Genomic DNA, 9,675 nt, shown 5'->3' with positions numbered 1-9,675 from the left:
TAAATGATATTTGCAGTGTTATTACCTGTTCAAATATACTTGTGGCACGTTCGAACTCGTAAGCAAGCCGTTCACTGTGTTTTGTATGGAGAAAATTTCTTTTGGTAGACATATGGTGTAAATACGCCTAAATCAGCTCGCAGCACCAGATAACCAAACTGTGAGATGCAAGCATTTCGGAGTGGTTGTCTCCTCATCAGTTAGAGAAACCGAAAATATTTTCCATGACAAAACACAGAGAATCGGTTGCTTACGAGTTCGAACTTGCCACAAGCATATTTGCATTTATACACATTGTATTTATACACATTGCATTTATACACATTACTGCTTAGTGCCCCAACATGTAAATGATATTTATCCCTCACTGGATGGAGTACATTTTCCCCGATCTTGACGTCATGGAACTATAAACTATACATACATATATACATATGTGCTTGTTTGTGTGTGCGCGCGGGTATGTGTGTGTGTGTGTGTGTGTATGTGTGAGTATGTATGTCTGAAAAGTGTGTTTGTGTACTGTTTTTCCTTCTATTAATTATTTGTCTTCACTGAAGCCTGCATTTTTATCTAGGGAGGGCAGAACAATGTAGCTCTGTTTATGTTTGCGCTACAAGTGATTACTAGTATTTTTTACGGAGAGAAACATGTAACCAGTCTGTGAAAGTGTTATGTTAATATAAGATCGAACTACTTAGATCGATGACTTTTTTGACCCACAGGCAGAAAAAAAACCTGGGTTAACGATTATGTCACTTTTGACAGCGAGCTTACAATGAATGCTCACGAAAAACAGAACACACGCTTATAAGTTTACCTTGCATGCCTACTAATGTTATCGTTGTGTTTTCTTTGTATTAAATTATCTCACCTTGGCAGGCATGCATATGTATACATACATTCAGACACATGCCTATATAGCGCAATTATATGTATGTATAAATGAGTATATATACATATTTGTGAATGATTGTGTGTAAATATATATGTACGTTTATACGTTCGTGCACGTATATGCTTACCCCCCCCCCCACACTCTCTTTCTCTCACACACACACACGTATATATATATATTAAATATAAGTATAAAATAATGTATGCATTTTGTGTGCGCTGTGTATATTGTATGTGTGTGTCTCTCAATTTCAACCATTCTTTTGGAAGCATGCTGGTTCACCACTTCTAAGGGTTTTTATCGATTATATCGACCTTAGTACGTTGTATGCTGCTTATTTCATCATCTTCGTATGATACCAAACGTAAAGTGAGTATTGACGTAATGGAAGGTAGTCGAATATGAGATAAAGTGAACGTTACTCTTCCAAAGTACCTGTTTTCATGTTATACATACATACATACATACATATATATATATATGTATATATATATATATATGTATATATATATATATATATATATATATATATATATATATATATATATAGAGAGAGAGAGAGAGAGAGAGAGAGAGATAGAGAGAGAGAGAAAGAGAGAGAGCGAGAGAGAGCGAGAGAGAGCGAGAGGAAGAGAGAGAAATATACACATCTGTGTGTATGTGCATGTGTATGTGTGCAGGTATGTATGCATAATATCAGGAAAATGCGTGCGTAGATGTAATAATATTGTTAGCTAATCGAATCTGATATAGTACAAGATCGGGAGAAATGAAAGCTTATGCATATTGCAAATGAAGTTGGAACTGGAATGTAAAATTTGTTTTTAGTTTCATTGAAATGTGAAAATATAAACCCCTCTTTAGATTCTAAGTGCCTCTAAAGTGGAAATTTTGTATGGAATTTCCCGTATTTACTTACTCAAAAATAAATGAAAGAAGCGTGTGTCGAATCACTCATGATAGCGTCTTTCACTGTTTATAAATGCTAAGCTACCTTCGTCTTATGTTTTTGTAATCATTGCTGCCGAGACATTTAATCATACAGAAATACGAGCTCATTTAGTGCTGGGGAAGAGTAACTAGAACACACTGTACCTTATCTGGTGACATTTATTTAGACAGTAATACTCTTTTAGCTCGGGGAATGTGTAGGGTCAACCTTCTCGTATTAAAAAATGAGCAAGCGGCACAGAATCTATCTTCACGAAGCTCGAGATGTTCAACACTCGTGGGCTTTTGCTACCCAGAAACTCTCCCTAACACTCATGACTTCAAATCTTTTCTCAAAGTACACAAAATTTCCTCCGATTCAGCATAAACCCTTGTGTATAATCTCATTTTCAATACGCACGTGAGAGTGCAATGGCAGAAAGAAAATGACCCTTTAAACTTAATCATATTTCCAACATGCTGTTTATATGTTTACACACAAACTAAGTACCTTAGTTTTCTCTTTATAATCTTTTCCCTGCATTTTTTCATTCAAAACCCCAAAAGACATAACTTAAATTGAAATTCCATTTTCAACCTCTTTGTGGTCTGTGATTTTTAGGTTCAGTTAATTAAGAATATTATTAATATTATCACTCATGTCCGTGCATTTTCTTGCCTTGTTAGGCAACGCTTTTTACAGACAAACAAAAAGTAATTGTTAATAAGGAATCCGAGACAAATCAATAAAGCGGCAACAGCAGCAGCAGCAGCAGTAGCTGCGGCAACAGCAACAGATGGAATGGATGATGCCAGTCAGGAAGCAATGCAGCAAATATGAGTCGATCAAGCCAATGAAAACCGTGTTTAGATTCTTGAAAAATATCTCGAGTACGACGTGAGAATCCTCATAGATCAGACATAAAATACACTTGAAACTAACACGACAAAGCAAGTTTAAGGTGGTCAGCTTAACCATACCTCGAGTCTCTTCTTAGGTCAGGCCTAACATGCTCTTGATGCTACTATGATAAATCAGTCATCATTTGTCCACCCTGAAGATGCGTCAGATGTGCCTCTTAGTTTAGTTCTTTGCTGCCCTTGCCGTGTCCAGACCGGACGATCACGAGAAGAGTACTAAAGGACATAGAAAACGTATAAGAATAATAGTAAACAGCTATAGTAAACATTAAAATAAATAATATATTGTTAAAATCAAAAACCATTTTAATAAAATGTTTATACATTTTCAAAAGGTATTTGGAAGTTCTTGGTTTCATTTATGTTCAAATGCAAATAACGATTTGAAAGATCGCGTAAAAATAAAATATTTTACATATAATAAAATTAGCGACTATAAATTTTTAATATCCACTTCCATTAGTTTATCAAATTTTGATATATTTTAATGTTTTTTGATTATTGTTTATTGATATTTTTTTACGCCAATTAACTATGCCAAATTATAATTGTTTTGTTGTCATATAAACTAGAAAATTGGTCGAACGAAAAATATTTTTTTGCGGGATTAGTGCATTTAATGAGCATTAAATTCTTAACATAGATATGTTTTAAAATTTATTATTTACTGGATGCTATTGGGTTTCATTCTTTTAGGGTCGATACATAAAGTACCAGACCTGCAATTGGATAAATTCTTTTCCTTTTAGAATTCTGTTTTCTTGGCTTGGCATCCTCTCTCCCTTCCCCTCTCTCTTGGTCTTTCTCTCAGGAAGAAATTGACTCTGGTAAGACCTCGACAAGGATGGGCCCTGTCGAATGCCCAAGGCACTCCGTTTGTCACGCCACTGAGAGTCCAAGGTATAGTTTGGCATGTATGAATCATAATAAACAAATGAAAACTCTTCGTTTTAGAATAAATACAGATCGATAAGACATTGCCTAAACATCGTCAACATCTGGTGTGTGTTGTATGTAAGCCTTTGATATTTAGCCTCGTTGTGAACTTTAGAATCTGTAGTTAAACGGCATCATTTCCTCCCCCTGTTCTGAAACACGTGAGGAAAATGGTTATTCTGTTTTTTTTTTATCCCACTCCATTAAAGATCGATTCCTCGTTTTCCTGGCTATCAAGTGCGGGGTAGTGAAGGCCTATTTATAGAATACACAAATTTGTTTCTAACTAAATTAGTCTTCGTAAATTAACATAACAGTGGAATTGTTGGCAACGTTAATTAATTAAGAGAAACGTTAAACGGTCTGTGTTTTTAGTAAATATATAACCTTTTACTACTACTACTACTGCTACTGCTACTACTACTACTACTACTACTACTACTACTGCGACTCCCTCCGAATCTCTGTATGTTATGTGGTATTTGGTGAAGAATGGAGGATGAAGTTGCTACCCTCATTTACGTTTTCTACCTCGTAGTAGGTTCATGCGGAACTCGTAACAGAAATAGACTCAGTTTTGCTTTGAAGACACCCACATTCACCACATATAGACTCCTCAGATTTTTGGGAAGGATACTGAAGTGCTACTGCGGGCCCTTGAAATCCAAGTTGTTGCAGAATCTGGTCCTGTATCTTGATGGTGATGTTGGGATCTTTGGTACTATGCAGTGGTGCCCCGTTCTGGCGTTTGTGTAACATTCAATGGAAAAGATTGGTAAAAGTTCTTCCAGGAATTTTGCATGTATATCATTGCATATCTTTCCCACCTTCGTTTCAGGAAGTAGAGTCTTAACGTTTTCAGCCGTTCCCGGTATCTATCTATCTATCTATCTATCTATCTATCTATCTATGTCTGTCTGTCCGTCTGCTCGTCTGTCTGTCTGTCTGTCTGTCTGTCTATCTATCTATCTATTTATCTATCTATCTATCTATCTATCTATCTATCTATCTATCTATCTATCCATCTGTCTGTCTGTCTGTTTGTCTGTCTGTCTGTCTGTCTGTCTGTTTGTCTATAGTGTTGCTGTCTCTTTGGAATTATGGTACCATGATAGCTGGTACCATACCTTCACTAATTACTTTAGGTCCCCATGTAGTGAAATAAACCCATATTTAAACATGGCCCTCCCACCCTACCTCTAGCCGAAATATAAAGATGTTACAGCTAGTAGAAGATATGGTTGCATCACCATTGCACTGGTATATTTTTCTATTGACTCTGGATGGGCAGAAAGACAAAGTTAACCCTGGTGGAATTTGAACTCAGACCGCAGATTACTGCAACATATATCCTAATGTCTTTTATCCAACGCTTCACCTTCTCCTTGCATCTTGAATATTTTGTCTTTATAAATAAGAGGGAATTGACATTTAAAGACCGTTAACTTTTCATATTTTTCTGTGAACTAAAGATTTCGTTTTAAATCTTTTTGCTTTGTAAATGTCTGTATTTAGATATGCAAAACATCCAAAGACAAAAAAGAAACAAAAAAACAAAAATCATAAAGAGAAAATTTTGATTTTTCCATTGTTCTTATTTATTTATTTATTTTCGCACCAAAAAACAAAAAAAATATACACATATATATAAAGATTTTACAAATTTCCGTAGTTAAATGTTTAAAGAGCATTTACCTGTAGATTTTTAGAAATATTATTGAAGGCTGAATTATTTTCCTTCACTTGAATGGAATATTTGTATCCCAGTAACCACTCAATAATCCGTGTCTCACATGAAAGAAATAATAATTAAAGCATTATCTTCCACTTTCCTTTCTGAAATAAATAATATTTGTTATTGATCTTTATACTTTATTCTGCTTTATTTCATCATTTGTTTCATGCCATTTTCCTCTGCACCGAAATATTTTTATAACAAACATTTTTTTTCAATTTTCCAACACAAATCTCCTTTTCCTTCAATAATTCCAAATCTTCTACTTTACGTTGTAAGTATTTATTCCTTAGCAACTCTAAAAAAAACAAAACAAAAACAAAACATAATAAACTGTACCACGTGCCTCTTTTCCAAAATTTACCGCATCCAAAAAAACTATGCTAATTTCAAAATCCTCATTGATTTGGGAAAATTTTGATGAAAATTTCCAGTTTTCAAATTTCTACTAGCTCTTTTTTCTCATATTTCAATTATTTATGCAAATATTTTTTATTAATTTTTATTATTTTTCTGTTTCCCATTTCAATAAAACTCATCGTTCTTCTCAGTATTTTCTTTCATTCAAGTGATTTCTATTTTTATGTATTTCTATCACATAACTCTTTCCCTTCTCCTTCAATTTACATATTTCTATACTAGTTTGTATCTTTATAGAATACTAGGCGAACATATCCAGAGACAACACAACGTAGACAAAGACACAGACAATTCGCATTCATTTCGGTAAACGGTAACTTGATAGAGCTCTGTTTGAGCGTAGAAAAAAATTACTTGCGGTATTTGTTTGAGTTTTACGTGCTCTGAGTTCAAATCTCGATGAAGTTAATTTTGTTTTTATACTTCCATGGTCGATAAAATGAAATATCATCTATTGGGGGAGGGATGAATTGGTGCAATTGTTATAGCGCCCAAAGAAGTATCTTGTTTCTGCGAAACATTTATGCAGATAAAATGATTGTATACTAGCGTGACTCGTGAATATTTCACTGAATTAATGGTTAACCTATTGGATTATTTCTGAAAACTTTATCCCCAAAACCTGAAAGCGTAGTCTGTGTTGTGTTGTATGGAAAGACAATCACTCATCTGCTACTCATTGAAAAGTGAAGGAAATTGGAATACAATGATTACTTAATACACTTTATATATACACCTTATATACTTTATGCACAATTTTATAGACTTGATACACAGCTCTCTTAAAATAAATATTCACTCTTATTTTTCTATTTTTCCCATAAACAAAACAAAACAAAACATCTCGTACATATGATTTAACCTTTAGTTAAATTGCATATATCTGCCACGTAATTAATCGTGAATATTTCACAGAATTCCGCTAATGTGCATGTATTGATAAGTGACATAAAATTAACTTCTCACTAGCCAATCACCACCACCACCACCACCGCCAAGAGCATTTGAATTTTGACTCAGAAATAAAGGTTTCCTAGTTAGATTTGAACATGGAAACGTGTAGATATTCAGAATTACGACACCTGATGATATTCAAGGCCTGGAACTTCGCACGTAGATGAAATTTTTTTTGGGAAATCTGATTCACCAGCAGACTATGTGGTCAGATGTTGTTTTGAATACCTACGACACAAATGAAATAAGGTGAATTGACTTAAAACAAGAATCGAACTCGGTTAGAAGTACCTCGTCTCCGGAATGTTTAACGCTTTCTCTGCAGATCCAACGCTACACATTGAGCCAATGAACTGCCATGACATTGTAACCTGGTCCTTTACAAGTAGTAGCTAAATATCCCTCAAAAGAGGTAATATAGAAAGGAGACAGAGATAACGTGAAGGCGCATGGTTCGGTGGTTAGAGCGTTGGGCTCACAATCATGAGGAAGTGAGTTCAATTCCTGAACCGGGCTGTGTGCTGTGTTTTTTGAGCAAGAGACTTTATTTCACGTTGCGCCAGTTCACTCAGCTGTAGAAAGGAATTGCGACGTCTCTTGTGCCAAGCTGTATCGGCCTTTGCTTTTCCTTTGCATAACATCGGTGGCATGGAGAAGGGAGGCTAGTGTGCATGGGTGACTGCTGGTCTTCCTTAAACAATCTTACCTGGACTTGTGCCTCGGAAGGGAAAATTCTATGTATGATCCCATGGTCATTCATGACCGGGGGTAGAACCTTTACCCTTTTACACTTTACAGAAAAAACACTCCATAACTGTTATATCTTGGTTATGCCAAAGGAAAAAAAAACAAACCATAAGACTTGATGATCAAAGCTGCATTTTCTTTGGGGATAAGGCTAAGGATTCAAGACTGATTTAGATTTAAAATGAGAGAAACAACACAAACAAGTAACGCCATCAAACTGGCTTCAAAAGATTTCATTTTTTCGACATCTTTATTATTTCGTTTAATGTTTTTTTTAAAATTTCTTGCCTACATTAGTTATATATTTTTATTTCTGGATTTTACTGTTGTTGTTCTTGTTGTAGCAGTTTCTCTTGTTCTTGTAGCAGTTATTGTTTATTATTATTATTATTATTATTATTATTATTATTATTATTATTATTATTATTATTATTATCCCATTTTTTAAATCTGGGAATTTCTATAGCAAAATCAATTGCAAGTTCTCTGATTGTCTCGCAATGACTTTTCGACTATTCTTAGATGCAGAAAAGAGTAATACATATCTTCAACAAATAACTTCTTACAGGCGCATAGACACACACACACACACACACACACACACACACACACACACACACACGCGCGCACAGTCACATACATACACGCTCACACATACATAAATCATACGTATATATTTATATATAAATATAAGTGTACACATCTCTACATATATTCTATTTGTTACATTTGTATATATATATATATATATATATATATATATATATATATATATATATATATATATATATATATAAATACACATATGTATATAAATGTATATATATCGGTATATATATATATATATATATATATATATATATATATATATATATATATATATGATAATTATGATAATGGTAAATAACAACAACAAGACAAGAACCTCAGAAACTACAACAATAACAACAATAAAATTGAGAAATAAAAATAACGATAGTATATACGGATATTTTATCCCTTAGTCGTTTATTATAACAGCTAACTCTGCTTATATATATATATATATATATATATATATATATATATATATATACATACAAATAGATATACTGATATAGATATAAATATGCATATATGTACATACATAAAAATGTGTGCGCATACGTATATATATATATGTGTATATATATGTATACATGTATAGTTGAATGTATGTATGTATATCTATCTATCTATCTATCTATCTATCTATCTATCTATCTATCTATCTATCTATCTATCTATCTATCCATCTATCTATCTATCTACCTATCTATCTAACAATCTGTCTATCTATCTTCTATACTATTGCTATAGTTTTGCTGAAACAAAATTAACTCTTTTCATATGGTTCGGTTAGTTATCATTTTCCCTTTTATTACCCATTGTTAACGTGAATATATCGCAGATATTATCGTTGTACGTACATTCTCATAAACACAAACACACCTACACTCATGCTCACGAAGACATTCTCCCACTCAAAAAACTTAGTCATAATGTGTGCTTGACTGTGTGCGTAGGTATATGCGAGTGTGCGAAGGTACGTATACATTATGTATTGAAATATTTTATATCCCGTTCGTTTGAGTAACTGTATACGTGTATCCAATCTATCTTAAATATGTACTCATGAACACATAATGTGTGGAGGTGCGTGCACATGCATCTGTGTACATATATGTATCGCTCTGTGTATGTGGCTCAGTGTGTTTATATATATATATATATATATATATATATATATATATATATATATATATATATATATATATATATATATATATATATATATTTATATATATGTAGGCGCAGGTGTGACTGTGCGATAAGAAACTTGCTTCCTAGCCAAGTGGTTCCAGGTTCAGTCCCACTGTACCTTGGCTACGTGTCTTCTACTACAGCCTCGGGCAGGCCAAAGCCTTGTGAGTGGATTTGGTAGACGGAAACTGAAAGAAGCCTGTCGTATATATATATATATATATATATATATATATATATATATATATATATATATATATATATATGTATGTGTGTATGTATGTATGCGTCTGTATTTATCCCCCTCACCATCGCTTGACAAGAGATGCTGGTGTGTTTACGCCTCCGTAAT

At 33.5% G+C, this 9,675-nt stretch overlaps 1 long non-coding RNA gene across 1 annotated transcript in view; it reads right to left on the bottom strand.

Moving 5' to 3' along the window:
- Nucleotides 1-5,253: 5,253 nt before the first annotated feature.
- LOC128250522 (uncharacterized) overlaps nt 5,254-9,675 on the bottom strand; it is a 37,195-nt gene continuing 32,773 nt past the window's right edge. The window contains exon 2 of the long non-coding RNA XR_008266531.2: nt 5,254-5,718. This is a non-coding gene — a long non-coding RNA (uncharacterized LOC128250522). The remainder of the gene's footprint in view (nt 5,719-9,675) is intronic.

The sequence above is a fragment of the Octopus bimaculoides genome, chromosome 22 (assembly GCF_046866305.1).
Source record: "Octopus bimaculoides isolate indiv1 chromosome 22, ASM4686630v1, whole genome shotgun sequence".
Classification (NCBI taxonomy): Eukaryota; Metazoa; Mollusca; class Cephalopoda; order Octopoda; family Octopodidae; genus Octopus; species Octopus bimaculoides.
This window is presented reverse-complemented; position numbering and strand designations above follow the sequence as displayed.